General features: G+C 43.8%; 1 protein-coding gene across 2 annotated transcripts in view; it reads right to left on the bottom strand.

Moving 5' to 3' along the window:
• Positions 1–21,543, bottom strand: part of fbxl16 (F-box and leucine-rich repeat protein 16) — a 170,345-nt gene that overhangs the window by 142,287 nt on the left and 6,515 nt on the right. The window lies entirely within an intron of this gene.

Raw genomic sequence — 21,543 nt, forward strand, 5'->3', positions numbered from 1 at the left:
CCAGTATCTACATTAGCACCAGAACCCAGCAGCATAAGCTCTATTCATAATCATTAATGACAAACAGTGCACAATAACCTTGTAGTACAGACTGTATGAAATTTATTTTATATATACCTATATAACACACACAGCTCTGCAGTGCCATACCACTGGAAAACTGTAAACAGAAATTATGTATTTCAGTTAGGTACAAGGAATGCCAGATAAATATGAACAAAGCTATTTTAAATCAACAACAGACAATCCTAATTATATAAAAATATAGAAGTATTACCTAATATGAAGTTAGTGGAAACTTATAAAAATCCTAATAAGGGACGACCATTATGTGACAGTCTGTCCAATGAGTTTTTTTGCAAAATACTTCCCCCCCTTCACATTGTACGATAAGTGAATATGTTCATAAGCCCCCTCACTCCATCATTTGAATGAATTTGTTAACCTATTTGTTTTAACAACAACATCCCAAGTAAACACACCTTGATCTATGTAGCACCTTAATCATAGAAATCTGTCCTCAGACACTTCATTTGGGATCAAGCAGAAAAATTGTGTCTCCATGAGCAAAGAAGGAGATATTAGCAAAGATGGCCACAAAGCTGGACACTGGGGTAGATTTTAAGGAGAGTTTAAAGAGGTAGAGGAAGGCAAAGAGGTTTATAGAGAGAATTTCAGAGTGCTGGATATTGATGATTAACATCCTGGTCACTAATTGTGCGTCATAGAGTCATACAGCACAGAAACACACCCTTCAGTCCAACTCATCTATACTGACCAAGTTCCCCAAACTAAACTAGTCCCCCTTGCCTGTGTTTGGCCCATATCCTTCTAAACCTTTCCTATTCATGTATCTGCCTAAATGTCTTTTAAATGTTGCAACTGTACCTGCAACCATCACATCCTCTGGCATTCTCTGTGTGAAAACGTTGCCTCTCAGGTCCCTTTTAAATCATTCTCCTCTTGCCTTAAAAATATACCTTCTGGTTTTGAACTTCCCCACATTAGGGAAAATATAGACTGAGGAGTGGCAGATGGAGTTAGGCATTGGTGAGGGCACTTTAGGAGTACTGTCAACTTTGTAAGACACAATTTCCCATGTACAAAGCCTTGCTGATTATCCTCAATCAGTCCTTGCCTCTCCAAATGTATGTAAATCCTAACTCTGAGAATCCCCTCCAACACCATGGGTAGCATGATGGCTCTGTGGTTAGCACTGCTGCCTCATAGCGCCAGGGACCCACGTTTGATTCCAACCTCAGGTGGATACGTGTTTGGAGTTTGCACATTCTCCCCGTGTCTGCGTGGGTTTCCTTCAGGTGTTCTGGTTTCCTCCCACAGTCCAAAGATATGCAGGTCAGGTGAATTGGCCATGCTAAATTGCCCATAGTGTTAGGTGCATTAGTCAGAGGGAAATGGGTCTGGGTGGGTTACTCTTCAGAAGGTCGGTGTGGACTTGTTGGGCCAAAGGGCCTGTTTCCACACTGTAGGGAATCTAATCTAAAAATAATCTAATCAACGTATCCACCACTGATGTCAGACCCATCAGTCTATAGTTCTCAGGCTTCTCCTTACAACCTTTCTTCAATGAGTCACAAGATTAGCCACCCTCTAGTCTTCTGGCATCTCACCCATGGCTATAGATATTTGTTTAGTATCTCTCCCATCCCTGGTTGATCCACACAGAGGTGAGCTTGTTGATCTTTAAGGGACCCTATTCTCTCCCTTGTTGCTCTTTTGTTCTTGATGTAATCATAGAATTTCTTTGGATTATCCTTAACCTTATCTGCAAAGGCTATCTCATATAGCCTTTTTGCCCTTCTGATTTCCCTCTTAAGAATGCCCCTACATCCCATAAGCTTGTCAACAGATTCATTTGATCCCAGTTATAGAACATAGAACATAGAACGTACAGTACAGAACAGGCCCTTCAGCCCACGATGTTGTGCCGACCATTGATCCTCATGTATGCACCCTTAAATTTCTGTGACCATATGCATGCCCAGCAGTCTCTTAAATGTCCCCAATGACCTTGCTTCCACAACTGCTGCTGGCAACGCATTCCTTGCTCTCACAACTCTGACATCCCCTCTATACTTTCCTCCAACCAGCTTAAAACTATGACCCCTTGTGTTAGCCATTTCTGCCCTGGGAAATAGTCTCTGGCTATCAACTCTATCTATGCCTCTCATTAGCTTGTAAATCTCAATTAGGTCCCCTCTCCTCCTCCTTTCACCAATGAAAAAAGTCCGAGCTCAGTCAACCTCTCTTCATAAGATAAGCCCTCCAGTCCAGGCAGCATCCTGGTAAACCTCCTCTGAACCCTCTCCAAAGCATCCACACTTTCTTACAATAGGGCGACCAGAACTGGACGCAGTATTTCAAGTGCGACCTAACCAAAGTTTTATAGAGCTGCAACAAGATCTCACGACTCTTAAACTCAATTCCCCTGTTAATGAAAGCCAAAACGCCATATGCTTTCTTAACAGCCCTGTCCACTTGGGTGGCCATTTTAAGGGATCTATGTACCTGCACACCAAGATCCCTCTGTTCCTCCACACTGCCAAGAATCCTATCCTTAATCCTGTGCTCAACTTTCAAATTCGACCTTCCAAAATGCATCACCTCACATTTATCCAGGTTGAACTCTATCTGCCACCTGTCAGCCCATCTTTGCATCTTGTCAATGTCCCGCTGCAGCCTACAACAGCCCTCTATACTGTCAACGACACCTCCAACCTTTGTGTCGTCTGCAAACTTGCTGACCCATCCTTCAATCCCCTCATACAAGTCATTAATAAAAATTACAAACAGTAGAGGCCCAAGGACAGAGCCCTGTGGAACACCACTCACCACTGACTTCCAGGCGGAATATTTTCCTTCTACTACCACTTGCTGTCTTCTGTTGGCCATCCAATTCTGTATCCAGACAGCTAAGTTCCCCTGTATCCCATTCCTCCTGACCTTCTGAATGAGCCTACCATGGGGAACCTTATCAAATGCCTTGCTGAAGTCCATATACACCACATCCACAGCTTGACCCTCATCAACCTTTCTAGTCACGTCCTCAAAGAACTCGATAAGGTTTGTGAGGCATGACCTGCCCCTCACAAAGCCGTGTTGACTGCATTCAATCAAGCCATGCTCTTCCAGATGGTCATAAATCCTGTCCCTCAGAATCCTTTGTAACACCTTGCAGACGGCAGACGTGAAACTGTCTGGTCTGTAATTGTCGGGGATTTCCCTATTTCCTTTCTTGAAGAGAGGAATTACATTTGCTTCTCTACAGTCCTCAGTGGAGAACGAGGATGCAAAGATCTTCGCAAGTGGTGAAGCAATTGCATTTCTCGCTTCCCAAAGCAGCCGAGGACAAATCTGGTTTGGGCCTGGTGACTTGTCATCTTAATGTTTGACAACATTTTCAGCACATCAGCTTCCTCTATCTCTATCCATTCCAGTATGCATACCTGCTCTTCAAAGGTTTCATTCACTACAAAGTTCATTTCTTTCGTAAAGATAGAAGCAAAAAACTCATTTAGGGTTTCTCCTACCTCCTCAGACACAAGTTCCCTATGCTATCCCTGATCGGCCCTACTCTTTCTTTGACCATTCTCTTATTCCTCACATAAGTGTAAAATGCCTTTATGTTCTCCCTAATCCGTTCTGCCAAGCTTTTCTCCTGCCCCCTCCTGGTTCTCCTCAGACCATTTTTGAGCTCCTTCCTCACCTACCTGTAATCCTCTAGAGCTGAGCTTGACCCGAGCTTCCTCCACCTTATGTAAGCTACCTTCTTCCTTTTGACGAGAAGCTCCACCGTTCTTGTCATCCAAGGTTCCTTTATCCTACCCCTTCTTGCCTGTCTCAGAGGGACATGTTTATTCATCACTCACAACCGAAACCTAATGTATACCTCCTTCCTATTTTTCACCAGAGCTTCAATATCTTCCTTCATTCATTGTTCCCTACTCCTGCTAGCTTTACCCTTCACTCTAACAGAAACATACTGCCTCTGAACTCTCACTGTCTCAATATTGACAGCCTCCCACTTGCCAGTCATCCCTTCACCTGCGAACAATCTTCTCCAATCAACGTTTGCAAGTTTCGATCTCATATCGTCAAAATTTGCCTTACTCCAATTTAGAATGTTAACTTTTATACAAGGCCTTCCCTTTTCTAGCATGATTGTAAAGCTGATAGAATTATGATCACGAGTCCCAAAGCACTCCCCCCCCACCCCCCCAAAAAACAAACTACACTAGCCCTGCCTTATTTCCCACCAGAAGCTCAAGTTTTGCCCTTTCTCTAATGGGTACATCTACATATTGATCAAGAAAATTTTCTTGACCACATTTAACAATGTCAAAGAGAGGAGGCACCACGCAAAAGATACTGTTAGAGGATTGGAGAATTTGGGAGTAGGAGATGATTGTAAATCTAGACAAGGTTATAGAGCCTTGAAAGAAGTTAAACACAAAGGTGAAAACTTCAAACTTTAGACAATGGGGATCTGGGATCTATGGTCAGACAACCAGCATAGGGGTAATGAATGTAAATAATCAATGTGGGATATGATATGGGCAACAAGGATTTAGCTGAGCTGAAATTTGCAACAACAAGCATTTCATGCATTCATAACTATGGCATATATAAACATAATACCAATTGCCATTACTTCATACATAACATAATGGCAGTGACTTTTTGTCTTATATATAAAAAGACCATTTTGGTTTTTCTTTAATTCATTCATGCAATGTGGGCATTATTGACCAGGTCAGCATTTTTCTACCCTTTCTGAATTGCCCAGAAGGCAGTTAAGTTTCAAGCAATTGCTGTGGATCTGGAGCCACATGTAGACCAAACCGAGTAAGGACGACAGATTTCCTTCCCTCAAGGACATTAGTAAACTAGATGGGTTTTTACAAAAATCAGCAGTGCTAATATGGACACCATTGGGCTAGATTATTTACTTCAGGTTTTGTTGAATTGAAATTTCACCATCTGTGAACGGGATTCAAACCCAAGTCCCTAGAATATTAACCTGGGAATTGTGGAATGCTGGTTTAGTGACATTATCACTACACCACTGCCTCCCTATGCAAAGTTCTGTTCCAGTGATCAGGTGCCATTTAAACAAAATTGGAATTCAAAGCCTTTCCTGGCATCTAGACAATATGGTTGCAATGAGGAACCCTGTATAATACCATCATTGGCACTTCACACTCAAGGGAAACCCACTATCCACTGAAACCTTTGCTCCCTCTGTAACCAATGCCTTATGGTCACAGGAGAGGTGTTGAAAATGTAGTCACCTACAAACGTTAGTCACACATTGGGTCACCAGCTCCTCACTAACATGTACTAAAGGCTGTGTCCCATGGCAGATGCACACTTAAATGCATTTAGTACAACATGAAGTCCAAAAAAGTTATTGTAGCTTTCAATTTAATGGGAAAAGAAAACTTCCTGTTCCAACTATAGCCTACAGGACATAATAAATTTCTGTGCTAGCCTGTCTAGTGAAGTTAAGCTGGCCATAATATGCCTCTTTTGTCACAGAATTATTGAAGCACACAGCACGGAATCCATTATGCCAGTGCCTGGTCTTTGAAAGAGCTATTCAGCTGGTTCCTTTCCCTGGCCTACTCTTTCCCCATAACCTAGCAGTATTTTTTTTTCTTTTTTAAACATTTTCTTTCTCAAGGTACTATTAAATCTGCTTCCATGTGTGTGAGGAGGCCAAAAGATGTGGGTCACAGAATGCATGTAGCTGTCAGCTGTTCGTTCTCCCCAGAGCTATTCAGTACTGTGAGAAAATTCAAGTTAGGATTTCCAGTTACTACCTTGTATCATGCTTCTAACATAATAATTGAAAAATATTGAAGGAAAGCTTTGGACAAAAACTCAAAGTATACAGCAAACTTTCCAGAAACATCAACCACGATGCAGAGTAAAATCAGGCAGAAGGTAAAATTCACCACAGTCCCACTCTCTCACAGCTACCTAATGAAGGAGAACGCTCCAAACGCTAGTACTTCCAAATAACCCTGTTGGACTACAACCTGATGTTGTGTGCTTTTTAACTTCTCTCGTTAAAGAGAGAGAGAGAGAGAGGACTGGTGGTGGTTTAACCTAAGAGTCACCACACCTCAGGAAAGGGGAGAGGTTGAATACTTCATGGTAACTGAAATAACTCCATAAAAACCAGTACCTTGTCACCAAGTCACCCTTTAACTACATGTGCACAGTACATGACACTGACCCAACTAGCTCAGAGCCAAATCCTAGAGTGAACAGAACCCTTGACACTCCTGTTTATATCTGTCAGGCAGGGCTCCCTGATTGGATCAGGTTAACAGCCCCAAACAGGGCAGCACAGTGGCTCAGTGGTTAGCACTGCTGCCTCACAGCACCAGGGTCCTAGGTTCAATTCCAGTCTCGGGAGACTGTCTGTGTGGAGTTTGCACATTCTCCCAGTGTCTGCGTGGGTTTCCTTCGGGTACTCTGGTTTCCTCCCACAGTCCAAAGATGTGTAGGTCAGGTGAATTGGCCATGCTAAATTGCCCATAGTGTTAGGTGCATTAGTCAGAGGGAAATGGGTCTGGGTGGGTTACTCTTTGGAGGGTCGATGTGGAGTTGTTGGGCCGAAGGGCCTGTTTCCACACTGTGGAAGATCTAATCTAATCATATTCCCTGAGGTCCACCTGGCTGACCTTATTCTATTCACGACAGTAACTTCAGCCAGTACAGGAACTGAACCTACATTGTTGGCAGCACACTGCATCACAAATCAAACATCCAGCTAACTGAACTAACTGACCACTAAGGCAGACCTACAAATGCAATTCTGAAAAACACATACCAACAACAATCTCCATTTAAGAAAGTGGCCTACATTCAAGACAGCATCACCCATGAACTGATATCGGTGAAATGTGTGCAAGGGCCGAGTCTTGGACCAAGAATATAAAGTTGGTATGAGACCGATTGAAAACAAATAATTCAAACTAACAGAGCCCGTGCACGGTGCCATTTTGTCATTGAGATCATGGTAGGCTTTGTCCAGTAAAATATAGACACAATTAGGACAGATTTTCCAAATTGTGTCTTCTACCATTGTACCCTTATTGTAACTTCCAAAAATTGAGGATGCAAGCAACTTACAATCAGCCAACTTACTAATTTTTAAATTGTAAAAGTTTCCACATGCAATTTTCCATCCTAATATAAATTTCAGTTTTCAACAAAGTTTGGCTCTGATGCTATTGCTTAGTAAAGTGGACTTGAGGTGAAAACACCAGGATTATATCTGTGAGGAAGAGATGAGTTGTGGTTTGTCTGTGTTCCCTCTAATTATTTAAAGTTTTTTTTCTCTCTCTCTGTGGAAGGAACAGAATGTTTGAGTGCCATTCAGTCGAACTGAGTGACGGGGTACATGAGAGTGTCATATTGCCCTTCAAGGGGTTTAGATCAGAGAGGTGCTGGAAAAGCACAGCAAGTCAGGCAGCATCCGAGGAGCAGGAAAATCGACGTTTCGGGCAAAAGCCCTTCATCAGGAACAGAGGCAGGAAGCCTCCAGGATGGGGAGATTAAAAAAAAAAATTGCCTCTATTCCTGATGAAAGGCTTTTGCCCAAAACGTCGATTTTCCTGCTCCTCAGATGCTGCCTGACCTGCTGTGCTTTTCCAGCACCACTCTAATCTAAACTCTGGTTTCCAGCATCTGCAGTCCTCATTTTTGCTGTATTGCCCTTCAATACTACTGGACAATCCCTCTCTGTTTATTGGTGTCTTTGCTTCTTAAATATCTTTTGCAATGAATACATACTTCTTTGCATATCGTTACACTCTGAATTGTTCAACAACCTGTGCATTAAGAGTAGGACATGTACAGTACAGATTGGAATTGTCTTTTTTAGTTCAATGTCCCCTTCAATCTCTGTCTCACAAGTGCAGACTTGTGAAAGTGAACAATCAGTCACAGAAAGGATCCAGTGACACCAAGTTCAAATCGAATTTTGCACACTGACCTCACTGTTTACACGGAGATAGCAATAGTTTTTCTGTCTTTGCCTTTTTGTAACCACAGAGGAAAAATCACAAGGATTCAAAGAAATAAAAAGGAAAATGTAATATTTTGGTGACTGGCGAGGATAGGAGTGCTTCAGACAATACACCAGCTCTGTTTTTTTGCATTTAGAAAAACAGCACTCATCTCATACACTCATCTGGATTACTTTTGTGTCAAATCTGATTGTCATGCACAGGTTTAAGAATGGTTAATTTCCAAGATTTTTCACTCATCTGTCTATTCCCTTTTAGCAGATTGGAATGGCTGAAGGGCTGATATTCCTCTTTTGTTTTGGAAAATTACCCATTTTCAGCGTGATTTACTAATGACTGGCAAAATTATGGCAACATGTGGATTACTGACAGCAAACAAAATGAATAGACATTGATGATCCCTATGCAACAATTTTATGTTAAACATAGTTGAATGGCAAAGGTAAATGGCAATTTCTGGGATGGTGATGTGTGCACATTTTTGTAAGGGAGAGGGCATCCTCTTATGTGTACAACCACAAATGCCATTGACTGACAGAACTCAGTTTCAACCTGGCATGATGTTCGCAATAAACTGTATGGTAAAACTATTATTACATAACAGCAATGTCAAGGGCAGTCAAGCCAGTATTTGATTGAATGTAGCTTCAATGATTGGATTAGTGGTGCTGGAAGAGCACAGCAGTTCAGGCAGCATCCAACGAGCAGCGAAATCGACGTTTCGGGCAAAAGCACTTCATCAGGAATAAAGGCAGTGAGCCTGAAGCGTGGAGAGATAAGCTGGAGGAGGGTGGGGGTGGGGAGAGAGTAGCATAGAGTACAATGGGTGAGTGGGGGAGGGGGATGAAGGTGATAGGTCAAGGAGGAGAGGGTGGAGTGGATAGGTGGAAAAGAAGATAGGCAGGTCGGACAAGTCAAGGAGACAGTAACTGAGCTGGAAGTTTGAAACTAGGATGAGATGGGGGAAGGGGAAATGAGGAAGCTGGTGAAGTCCACATTGATGCCCTGGGGTTGAAGTGTTCCGAGGCGGAAGACGAGGCGTTCTTCCTCCAGGCGTCTGGTGGTGAGGGAGCGGCGGTGAAGGAGGCCCAGGACCTCCATGTCCTCGGCAGAGTGGGAGGGGGAGTTGAAATGTTGGGCCACGGGGCGGTTTGGTTGATTGGTGCGGGTGTCTCGGAGATGTTCCCTAAAGCGCTCTGCTAGGTGGCGCCCAGTCTCCTCAATGTAGAGGAGACCACATCGGGAGCAACGGATACAATAAATGATATTGGTGGATGTGCAGGTGAAACTTTGATGGATGTGGAAGGCTCCTTTAGGGCCTTGGATAGAGGTGAGGGAGGAGGTGTGGGCACAGGTTTTACAGTTGCCTTGTAGCTTCAAGGAGACCTAGCTAAAAGACTTCAACCTGACATGCCTCCCAGTGACCATTCTGCCTTTGCTCTTGAGTGGAAAGCTCTTTATATTATGCATTTCCGTCATTGCTCTGATGATAATTAAATATGCCCCACTTTTTTCAACACATTAATCCAGTTGCAATCTGAGTTAAAGGAGCCACTGACGATTTCTTGAAAACGTTGCATGGGTTCCTCATTACTGACTTAAGGCCTTCAAACAATCAGTTTTTTATTTTGATTGCTAGCCAGCACTCTGCTCATAACTAGGCACAGGCCAAGAGGCAATTGATACCTTTGGCCATCAGACTGGAGTCGCTACAATGAAAGCAAAATACCGCAGATGCCAGAAATCTGCAATCAGAACAGGAAGTGCTACAGATACTCAGCAGATCTGTGTAGGGAGAAAGAGAGTTAATGCTTCGAGTCTTGTATAATTCTTCTTCAGAATTGTTGCTGTTGGACCTGCTGAGTTTATCCTGCACTTCTCTTTTACAATAACCATAATCCCCATTTCACAGAATTAACCGACCAGGTTGAATGTCCTCAAAAGACATTTAAACCAATTTGTTCAGATATGTTATTACACACCTCAGGAGCAAGTGAGATTTGAACCTCAGCCTTCTGATCAGAGATAAGGACACTTCCACTGAGCCATAAGAGACTCCAGCCATAAGAGACTCTATAAATTGACTAAAGATTGTTGTAAGTCTGTTGAGAAGAGGTAGGCCCAAAGATACAGATATTCAGGAGGTTTATATGTTTTTGGAGATATGTCTCTTGATTAAACTTAAAATATAAGCCATAACTATTAATTTAACCTGGGGCAGTGTTTGTAGAGGAATAAGATGGTGTTAATTTCTGGGTTTGTAGATTGTGAAGGAGCAAAAATGACCTTTAATCGAGTGATATGTACTTCTTGTCAGACGTGGGAGTTTAAAGAGAGTTTAAGGGTTACTGTGGATTATATCTGCCATAAATGCTGTTGGCTACGAATCTTATCAGATCGAATGGATCAATTGGAGAGACAGTTAGAAGCAATGAGGAATTTGCAACAGCAACTGTAAGTGATGGATGGCAGTTATAGGAAGAGGGGACAGTCTCAGATACAGTCACATAGATGGCTTAACTCCAGGAAGGGTGAGAGAGGTAGGCATCTAGGGCAGGAGTCTTTTGTGGATATACCCATTTCAAACAAGTATGCTGTTTTTGAAAATATAGGGGGTGATGGATTCTCAGGGGAACGTAGCACGAACAGCCAAGTTTGTGGTATTGAGACTGGCTCTAATGCAACGAGGGGTCCGTCGGTTTCCAAGAGACCAATTGTGTTCGGGGATTCTCTAGTCCGAGGTACAGACAGACGTTTCTGTGGCCAGCAGCGAAAAAGCAGAATGGTGTGTTGCTTCCCTGGTGCCAGGATCAAGGATGTCTCAGAGAGGGTGCAGAATGTTCTCACGGAGGGGCCAGCAAGAGATCATTGTCCACATTGGAACCAACGATATAGGAAGGGAAAAAGTTGAGATTCTGAAGGGAGATTACAGGGAGTTAGGCAGAACTTTAAAAAGGAGGTCCTCAAGAGTACTAATGTCTGGATTACTCCGGGTGCTATGAGCTAGTGAGGGCAGGAATAGGAGGATAGAGCAGATGAATGCATGGCTGAGGAGCTGGCGTATGGGAGAAGGATTCACATTTTGGATCATTGGAATCTCTTTTGGGGTAGAAGTGACCTTACAAGAAGGACGGATTGCACCTAAATTGGAAGGGGATTAATATACTGGCAGGGAAATTTGCCAGAGTTGCTCAGGAGGATTTAAACTAGTACGGTGGGGGGGTGGGACCCAGGGAGATAGTGAGGAAAGAGATCGATCTGAGACTGGTACAGTTGAGAACAGAAGTGAGTCAAACAATCAGGGCAGGCAGGGACAAGGTAGGACTAATAAATTAAACTGCATTTATTACAATACAAGGGGCCTAACAGGGAAGGCAGATGAACTCAGGGCATGGTTAGGAACATGGGACTGGGATATCATAGCAATTACAGAAACCTGGCTCAGGGATGGGCAGGACTGGCAGCTTAATGTTCCAGGATACAAATACGACAGGAAGTCTAGAAAGGGAGGCAAGAGAGGAGGGGGAGTGGCATTTTTGATAAGGGATAGCATTACAGCTGTACTGAGGGAGGATATTCCTGGAAATACATCCAGGGAAGTTATTTGGGTGGAACTGAGAAACAAGAAAGGGATGACCACCTTATTGGGATTGTATTATAGATCCCCCAATAGTCAGAGGGAAATTGAGAAACAAACTTGTGGGCGGCACGGTGGCACAGTGGTTAGCACTGCTGCCTCACAGCGCCTGAGACCCGGGTTCAATTCCCGCCTCAGGCGACTGACTGTGTGGAGTTTGCACATTCTCCCCGTGTCTGCGTGGGTTTCCTCCGGGTGCTCCGGTTTCCTCCCACAGTCCAAAGATGTGCAGGCCAGATGTGTTCGGTAAGGGGTAAATATAGATATAGGGGTATGGGTGGGTTACGCTTCGGCGGGGCGGTGTGGACTTGTTGGGCTGAAGGGCCTGTTTCCACACTGTAAGTAATCTAATCTAATCTAATCTAATCTAATCTGTAAGCATAATAGGGTGGTTATGGTAGGGGATTTTAACTTTCCAAACATAGACTGGGACTGTCATAATGTTAAGGATTTAGATGGAGAGGAATTTGTTAAGTGTGTACAAGAAAATTTTCTGATTCAGTATGTGGGTGTATCTATGAGAGAAAGTGCAAAACTTGACCTACTCTTGGGAAACAAGGCAGGGCAGGTGACTGAGGTGTTAGTGGGGAGGCACTTTGGGGCCAGCGACCACAATTAAAATAGTGATGGAAAAGAATAGACCAGATCTAAAAGTTGAAGTTCTAAACTGGAGAAAGGCCAATTTTGACGGTATTAGGCAAGAACTTTCAAAAGCTGATTGGGGGCAGATGTTCGCAGATAAACGGGCAACTGGAAAATGAGAAGTCTTCAGAAATGAGATAACAAGAATCCAGAGAAAGTATATTCCTGTTAGGGTGAAAGGGAAGGCTGGTAGATATAGGGAATGCTGGATGACTAAAGAAATTGAGGGTTTGGTTAAGAAAAAGAAGGAAGCATGTGTCAGGTATAGACAGGATAGATCGAGTGAATCCTTAGAAGAGTATAAAGGAAGTAGGAGTATACTTAAGAGGGAAATCAGGAGGGCAAAAAGGGGACATGAGATAGCTTTGGCAAATAGAGTTAAGGAGAATTCAAAGAGTTTTTACAAATACATTAAGGACAAAAGGGTAACTAGAGAGGGAATAGGACCCCTCAAAGATCAGCAAGGCGGCCTTTGTGTGGAGACGCAGAAAATGGGGGAGATACTAAATGAGTATTTTACATCAGTATTTACTGTGGAAAAGGATATGGAAGATATAGACTGTAGGGAAATAGATGGTGACATCTTGCAGAATGTCCATATTACAGGGGAGGAAGTGTTGGATGTCTTGAAATGCAGAAAGGTGGATAAATCCCCAGGACCTGATCAAGTGTACCCTAGAACTCTGAGGGAAGCTAGAGAAGTGATTGCTGGGCCTCTGGCTGAGATATTTGTATCATCGATAGTCACAGATGAGGTGCCGGAAGACTGGAGGTTGGCTAACGTGATGCCACTGTTTAAGAAGGTTGATAAGGACAAGCCAGGGAACTATAGGCCAGGACCCTGACGTTGGTGGTGGGCAAGTTGTTGGAGGGAATTCTGAGGGGCAGGATGTACATGTATTTCGAAAGGCAAGGACAGATTAGGGATAGTCAACATGGCTTTGTGCATGGGAAATCATGTCTCACAAGCTTGATTGAGTTTTTTGAGGAAGTAACAAAGATGATTGATGAGGGCAGAGTGGTAGATGTGATCTATATGGACTTCAGTAAGGCGTTCGACAAGGTTCCCCATGGGAGACTGATTAGCAAGGTTAGATCTCATGGAATACAGAGAGAACTAGCCATTTTGATACAGAACTGGTTCAAAGGTAGAAGACAGAGGGTGATGGTGGAAGGTTGTTCTTCAGACTGGAGGTCTGTGACCAGTGGAGTGCCACAAGGATCAATGCTGGGTCCTCTACTTTTTGTCATTTACATAAATGATTTGGATGTGAGCATAAGAGATACAGTTAGTAAGTTTGCAGATGACACCGAAATTGGAGGTGTAGTGGACAGCGAAGAGGGTTACCTCAGATTACAACAGGATCTGGACCAGGTGGGCCAATGGGTTGAGAAGTGGCAGTTGGAGTTTAATTCAGATAAATGCGAGGTGCTGATTTTTGGGAAAGAAAATCATAGCAGGACTTATACACTTAATGTTAAGGTCCTAGGGAGTGTTGCTGAACAAAGAGACCTTGGAGTGCAGGTTCATAGCTCCTTGAAAGTGGAGTTGTAGGTAGATAGGATAGTGAAGAAGGCAGTTGGTATGCTTTCCTTTATTGGTCAGAGTATTGAGTACAGGATTTGGGAGGTCATGTTCCGGCTATACAGGACATTGGTTAGGCCACTTTTGGAATATTGCATGCAATTCTGTTCTCCTTCCTATCAAAAGGATGTTGTGAAACTTGAAAGGGTTCAGAAAAGATTTACAAGGATGTTGCCAGGGTTGGAGGATTTGAGCTATAGGGAAAGGCTGAACAGGCTGGGGCTGTTTTCCCTGGAGCATCGGAGGCTGAGAGGTGACCTTATACAAAATTATGAGGGGCATGGATAGGGTAAATAGGCAAAGTCTTTTCCCTGGGGTGGGGGAGTCCAGAACTAGAGGGCATATTTTTAGGGTGAGAGGGGAAAGATATAAAAGAGACCTATGGGGCAACTTTTTCACACAGAGGGTGGTGCGTGTATGGAATGAGCTGCCAGAGGAAGTGGTGGAGGCTGGTACATTTGCAACAGTTAAGAGGCATTTGGATGTGTATATGAATAGGAAGGGTTTGGAGGGACATGGCAGGTGGGACTAGATTGGGTTGGGATATCTGGTCGGCATGGACAGGTTGGATCGAGGGGTCTGTTTCCATGCTGTACATCTCTATGACTCTATTGCTTTATGAATGCAATTTAGTCTGTTGAATCTGGTCCAAGGCATGATGTCCTTGAATAGAGCATCAAACCTCAGATCCAGCTATTCCCCGAGATCACCAGGAGATGCCTGGAGATCTATCCACTGGGAAGGAATTGTACTGCCCTGGAAACAATGAGGAAGGAGTCTGGGAGCTGTCTGACCACTGGCGATGGGTGAAGCCCTCATCCCTATTTATGGAACCTAAAATGTGCAAAAAGTGACTGGATCTGCTCCAACTTCCTTCTCAGATCAAACTAAGCCTATTTGATGCATCCAAGAGATTTCTGCAGAACAGATTTGAAATCAGCCAGTCTGATCAGGGTCCAGACAGAGCCAAGCATTAGCAAAATAATTGATTTCCTCACTCTGCACTTGCATAGAATTCAGAAGCATATTACAATTGGAGGTTAGTGAATTAGTGATTTTTTTAAAATTGACCATCCTGGGAGGTACACCCAACATTTTGAGGCTGGTTCTAGAAGGATAATACAAGATGGACTTTGTTTCACAAGTGAAGCCCTTCCACCTGCCTATCAGCAGCCTCTGAAGTAACATACGTAAAGCAAGAGGGACATACACTCTAACATAAGGGTTCTCACACCTTATCAGTCTGACCTGGGCCCTACCATCTGAAGAAGATAAAGAATTTCTGGGGGAGGAAAAGAAATGAATGAATCAATGAATCAGATTCATGAACAATTCATTACTAATTTTGGAACAGATTCAGAAAATTGTGAGAAATATCCCACATGAATTTAGGGATGAATATTTTACTAACACTCCTTCTGTCAGCTTAGAGTCATACAATCATAGAGATGTACAGTACAGAAACAGACTCTTCGATTCGACTTGTCCATGCCGACCAGATATCCTAACCTAATCTCGTCCCATTTCCCAGCACTTGGCCCATATCCCCCTAAACCCTTCCTATTCAAATACCCATTCAGATGCCTTTTTAAATGTTGTAATTGTGCCAGCATCCAGCACTTCCTCCAGCAGCTCATTCCATACACGCACCATCCTCTGTGTGAAAAAGTTGCTAATTAGATCCCTTTTAAATTCTTCCCCTCTCACCTTAAACCTATGCCCTTTAGTTCTGCACTCCCTCACCCCAGGGAATAAGTTTTATTTACATTTGAGTGGGTAAGAACATTAGAAGACAAACGCAGGTAATGCAGACTCAGACATACATTCACACTTCAAAATGCACTGTTCACATAAACACTCACAGATACATAACAGAGATACAGAAACACAGATACACACGTAGACACACACAAAGACCCACATAGACATGCACTCAGACATACATCACATGGACATACATTTATACAGGCACACAGAGATATCCACAGACATAGACACACAGAGGCACGCACAGATATATATAGACACAGAGATACAAAATACACACATATAGACACACAAACAGTTATGTACACATTCGCTCACACTGTCTCACACTATCATAGACACACACTTATAGAAACACACATACACACTGCCTCAGACAAACTCCCACACTGAAACTCACTCTCACATTGACACACATTCTCTTACACTAACAGTCATAGAATCATGCAGTGATATATCACAGAACCGGACCCTTTGGACCAACCTGTCAATGCCGACCGGTTTCCTGAACTGAATCAGTCCCATTTGCCTGTGTTTGACCCATATCCCTCTAAACATTTCTATCTATGTATCTGTCCAAACCGCTCTTAAATGTTGTAATTGCACCAGCCTCCACCAATTCCTCAGGCAGCTCCTTCCATACACGCACCACCCTCTACTTGAAAAGTTGCCCCTTAAGTCCCTTTTAAATCTTTCCCCTTTCACTTTAAACCTTTGCCCTCTGGTTTTGGACTCCCCTCTGCTGGGAAAAAGGACTTGACTATTTACCCTATTCAAGACCCTCATGATTTTATAAACCTGTATAAGGTCAATCTTCAGCTTCCTATGCTCCAGCAAAAAAAAATTCCCAGTCAATTCAGCCTCTCCTTATAACTCAAATCTTGCAGATTCACCTTCACAGTGAGACACAATGATATAATTCACACTTACTCTCACATTGACAGCACACACTCTCACAGTGACACACACAGTGACACTAATAATGACACACTTTTTCTCTCACACACACACTCTCACAGTGACACACACAGTGACACTAATAATGACACACACTTTTTCTCTCACACACACACACACAGTGACACTAATGGTGACACACACACTTTTTCTCTCACACACACTCTCACAGTGACACACACTGTGACACTAATAATGACACACACTTTTTCTCTCACACACACACTCTCACAGTGACACACACACAGTGACACTAATGGTGACACGCACACTTTTTCTCTCACACACACTCTCACAGTGACACACACACAGTGACACTAATGGTGGCACACACTTTTTCTCTCACACACACACTCTCATAGTGACACACACACAGTGACACTAATGGTGACACACACTTTTTCTCTCTCACACACACACTCTCACAGTGACACACACAGTAACACTCATGCTGACACACACACACTTTCTCTCTCACACACACACAATAACACTCATGCTGACACACACACACTTTTACTCTCATGCACACACTCTCACAGTTGACACACACACAATAACACTCATGCTGACACACACACACTTTTACTCTCTCACACACACTCTCACAGTTGACACACACACAGTAACACTCATGCTGACACACAGTTTCTCTCACACACACACTCTCACAGTTGACACACACACAGTAACACTCATGCTGACACACACTTTCTCTCTCACACACACTCTCACAGTGACACACACACACAATAACACTCATGCTGACACACATACACTTTCTCTCTCACACACACTCTCACAGTGACACACACACACAGTAACACTCATGCTGACACACACACTTTCTCACACACACTCTCACAGTGACACACACACAATAACACTCATGCTGACACACATACAGTTTCTCTCACACACATACACTCTCACAGTGACACACACAGTAACACTCATGCTGACACACACACACTTTTTCTCTCACACACACTCTCACAGTGACACACACACAATAACATTCATGCTGACACACATACACTTTCTCTCGCACACACACTCTCACAGTGACACACACACAGTAACACTCATGCTGACACACACACACTTTCTCACACATAACCTCTCACAGTGATACCCACACAATAACACTCATGCTGACACACATACACTTTCTCTCTCACACACACACTCTCACAGTGACACACACAGTAACACTCATGTTAATACACAGTTTCTCTCTCTCACACACAAACTCTCACAGTGACACACGCACAGTAACACTCATGCTGACACACACACACTTTCTCTCTCACACACACACTCTCACAGTGACACACACAGTGACAATCATGCTGACACAAACACACTTTCTCTCTCACACACACACTCTCACAGTGACACATACGTAACACTCATGCTGACACACACACTTTCTCTCTCACACACACACACTCACAGTGACACACAGTAACACTCATGCTGACACGCACACACTCTCTCTCACACACACTCTCACAGTGACACACACAGTAACACTCATGCTGACACACACACACTTTCTCTCTCACACACACACAATAACACTCATGCTGACACACACACACTTTTACTCTCATGCACACACTCTCACAGTTGACACACACACAGTAACACTCATGTTGACACACACTTTCTCACACACACTCTCACAGTGACACACACACAGAGTGACACTCATGCTGACACACACACACACTTTCTCACACACACATAAGGTGGCCCTAACGTCCCTACTCCTGCCAGCTGATTATTGCCCTGAGCGTCTTTTCAATCTCTCGGTCCCCCAACCTCTCCAGCGAGGAGAAGCTTGTTGCCTTGGCCTGATAAAGCACCTCTCACGCCTTAACTCTCACCTCCCCGTCAGCTCTGAAACAACCTGACAACTCCCACCCTCCCAGGGAAGGGTGGCTGACAGAGACCAGTCAGGGGTTCCGATAGAAAAAGCTCAAGCCATCACTTAATTTTCTGAGATCTTTTCCTCACTAACCGGAATGAACCAAGATTCAAAGTAACACTGATTGCTTCCCTTCACCCCTTCTGTCAAAACTTGCTGGCCCTTAAATACACACACACACACATGCGGACACAGACACATACACACATAGATGCACACACACACATACACAGACATACAGATACATATACACACTCATACACACTCAGACATACACACAGACAAACATACAGACACACATACACAGATACACTCATACATACAGGTGTGCATAGACACACACAAATACACACACAAACACACAAATACATGTATACACGCAGACACACAGATACATACACAAAAACAGACATACACACAGACTCAGATACAGACACACAAACACACAAACACATGCTCACACACACACATACACACATACATAAGCACACACGCACTCACTCACACACAGGTACAATCCAGCATCTACAGCAAAAACTCAGACACGCCTGAGGGCTGCGTTGAATTAGGAAGCAGAGACGTTAATGAACCAGGCTGCAGCTATGAAGACTGTTTGTGACACAAGGGCATAATGCGAGGCTGCATCTACAGGAAATGAAGTCCTGGATCTGACTGGAAGCAAATGAGTGAAACGCTTTTATTAAATCCCGATGTCCCATTTATTGACACAATATTTGTCAGTTGTTCCTGTATTTCTATCTCTGTAAGACTCCCCCCCCCCCCCCCCCCCAGTAATCCTCTCCTTTGAAAACTCATGGTACTTAAGACATCACAGAATGACTTTGGCGACAGCGAGGACTGAGCCATTTCCATGGAGCAGGAGGGAGAGCTGTTGGTCACACCGAGTGCACTCGGCTCAGATCCTGCGACTTTTCTTGATAGTATTTTCTGGTTTTTAATTTTTTTTTAAAAAAAGAAACTCGACTTCGGCACGATACGATTTTTGCTTTCCATTATTTGAAATGACTGGAGGAAGAAACAAAATAAAAGGTTTTAATATTGGCGAGCCAGAAGGAGCCTCCCACAAGAAATGCACCGAGTCTGAGAGGGGAGTCAGAGGGAACAAGGGGCAGTGGTAGCTGGTGGTGAACTTGCTGAGGTTGGGGAGGTGGGGGTAGGAATTTAAAACAAAACACCCTCATTTTCAGTGGGGGGAGGGGGTGTTGTTTAAAAAAGCATGGGCACCTCGCCACACATATGGTCAGAGCAATGAGTTATTGACTGAGTGGCGATGAGTTGTCTTCACTCCAAGCAAGGGCTGTTGAGTGTGGGAGGAGCCCCGTTACTGGAGGGAGAATGCCGACCCCAGTGAGCCCCTGGGAGCGAGTGGAAGGGTATGCGGCCGCTGCCGAGTGAACCATTCCCCCATTCCCACCCCCACCCCTTTTACTGATCCGAGTGAAACAAACGAGGGGAGACTGCGTCAGGACTGCAGTGTATCCGTGTGTGTGTTTTAGCTGCTCCCTCTCCCCGCCCCCTCCCTCCAAGCTGCAGATCCCCACGTCAGGCTGAGTCGTTTGAAGGATATTTTTATCGCTCTGGTCTCTGGAGAGAGACTGGGAGCTGAGCGCTGTGTGAAGCTCAGCACTGCTACACGCCCTCACAGATTTATATGCAACCTTCAGTCTCGCACTCATACACACCCACAGGCACATGGACACTCCCATACTCTGTATGCTCCCAGATTCATGCATACTCTCAGATACATTTACACTTCCAGAGCCACACACAATTCCAGACCCATGCACACTCAGTCTCATATACTGTACGGCCCCAGGCCCCAAACGCCTGCAGACTCATATACACTCTCAGACTCAAATACATCCCCAGACCCATACACACTTTCAGACTCATAGACAATCCTAGATTCATATACACTCGCAAAATTACATACATTCCCAGACCCATGCATACTTTCAGATCAGCATACACACCCTGATACATACACACGTTCAGACTCACACTACCAGACTCATGCACACTCTGAGACATATACACAAACCCATATACACTGTCAGACTCATATACACCCACAAACCCTTATACACCCACATATACACTCCCAGATTTATTTACATCCATCAACTCATGTATACTCGCAAACATCCATTCACTACCACACTCATACACCCCTACAGACTTTGAGACTCAATCACACACAAATGAACGCACACTCTCAATCCATCTAACGTCCCAGGCTCATTCTCAGAAGTATATATATCTTGCAGACTTAAACTCATCCCCCAAATACATGTACATTCTCGGACCCATATAAACTCCTCGATACATATGCTCTCCCAGTCTCATATACTCCTAAAGACCTACACTCACATCCAACAAACTCCCAAATTCATGCACAATCACATACTCATACACACGCCTAGAATTATCTTAGTTCGTCCACATAACATACATGTGTACACCAGTGCATGTAGCTTCACTTACATACATAGATCTACACGCTGTATGTTCTCACTCACAAACGTGTATTCACGAATATCTAGTGATGTATTCACACACAATTTCACAGATACATTATGACACACTGTCGCACAGACTTGCACAGGTGGGCATGCATGTTGCATTCTGTTTGAAATTCTCTTCATTTCTGACACACACCCTTTGACATTTATGACACACAACGCTCCTTCCTGATGCTCTTCCAAATGTACGCCATCGCACATTCTTACGTTTACACACTGCATTTCCTTTTAATTCACTCACACACTCGCTGGCATGCTAGTATTTCTCAGCAACCGCTCCCTTTCCCTCTCGCTCTCTCTCTCTCAGATTGTGTTTAATTGCCTTTACTGCATGAACGCTCTCATCTATCCTCTTGCTGTATGTTCAATGTCTGTTCTCTTCTTATTTGTCAGCTGACCACTTTTGATTTTTTTCC

The sequence above is a fragment of the Chiloscyllium punctatum genome, chromosome 40 (genome assembly GCF_047496795.1).
Source record: "Chiloscyllium punctatum isolate Juve2018m chromosome 40, sChiPun1.3, whole genome shotgun sequence".
Taxonomy (NCBI): Eukaryota; Metazoa; Chordata; class Chondrichthyes; order Orectolobiformes; family Hemiscylliidae; genus Chiloscyllium; species Chiloscyllium punctatum.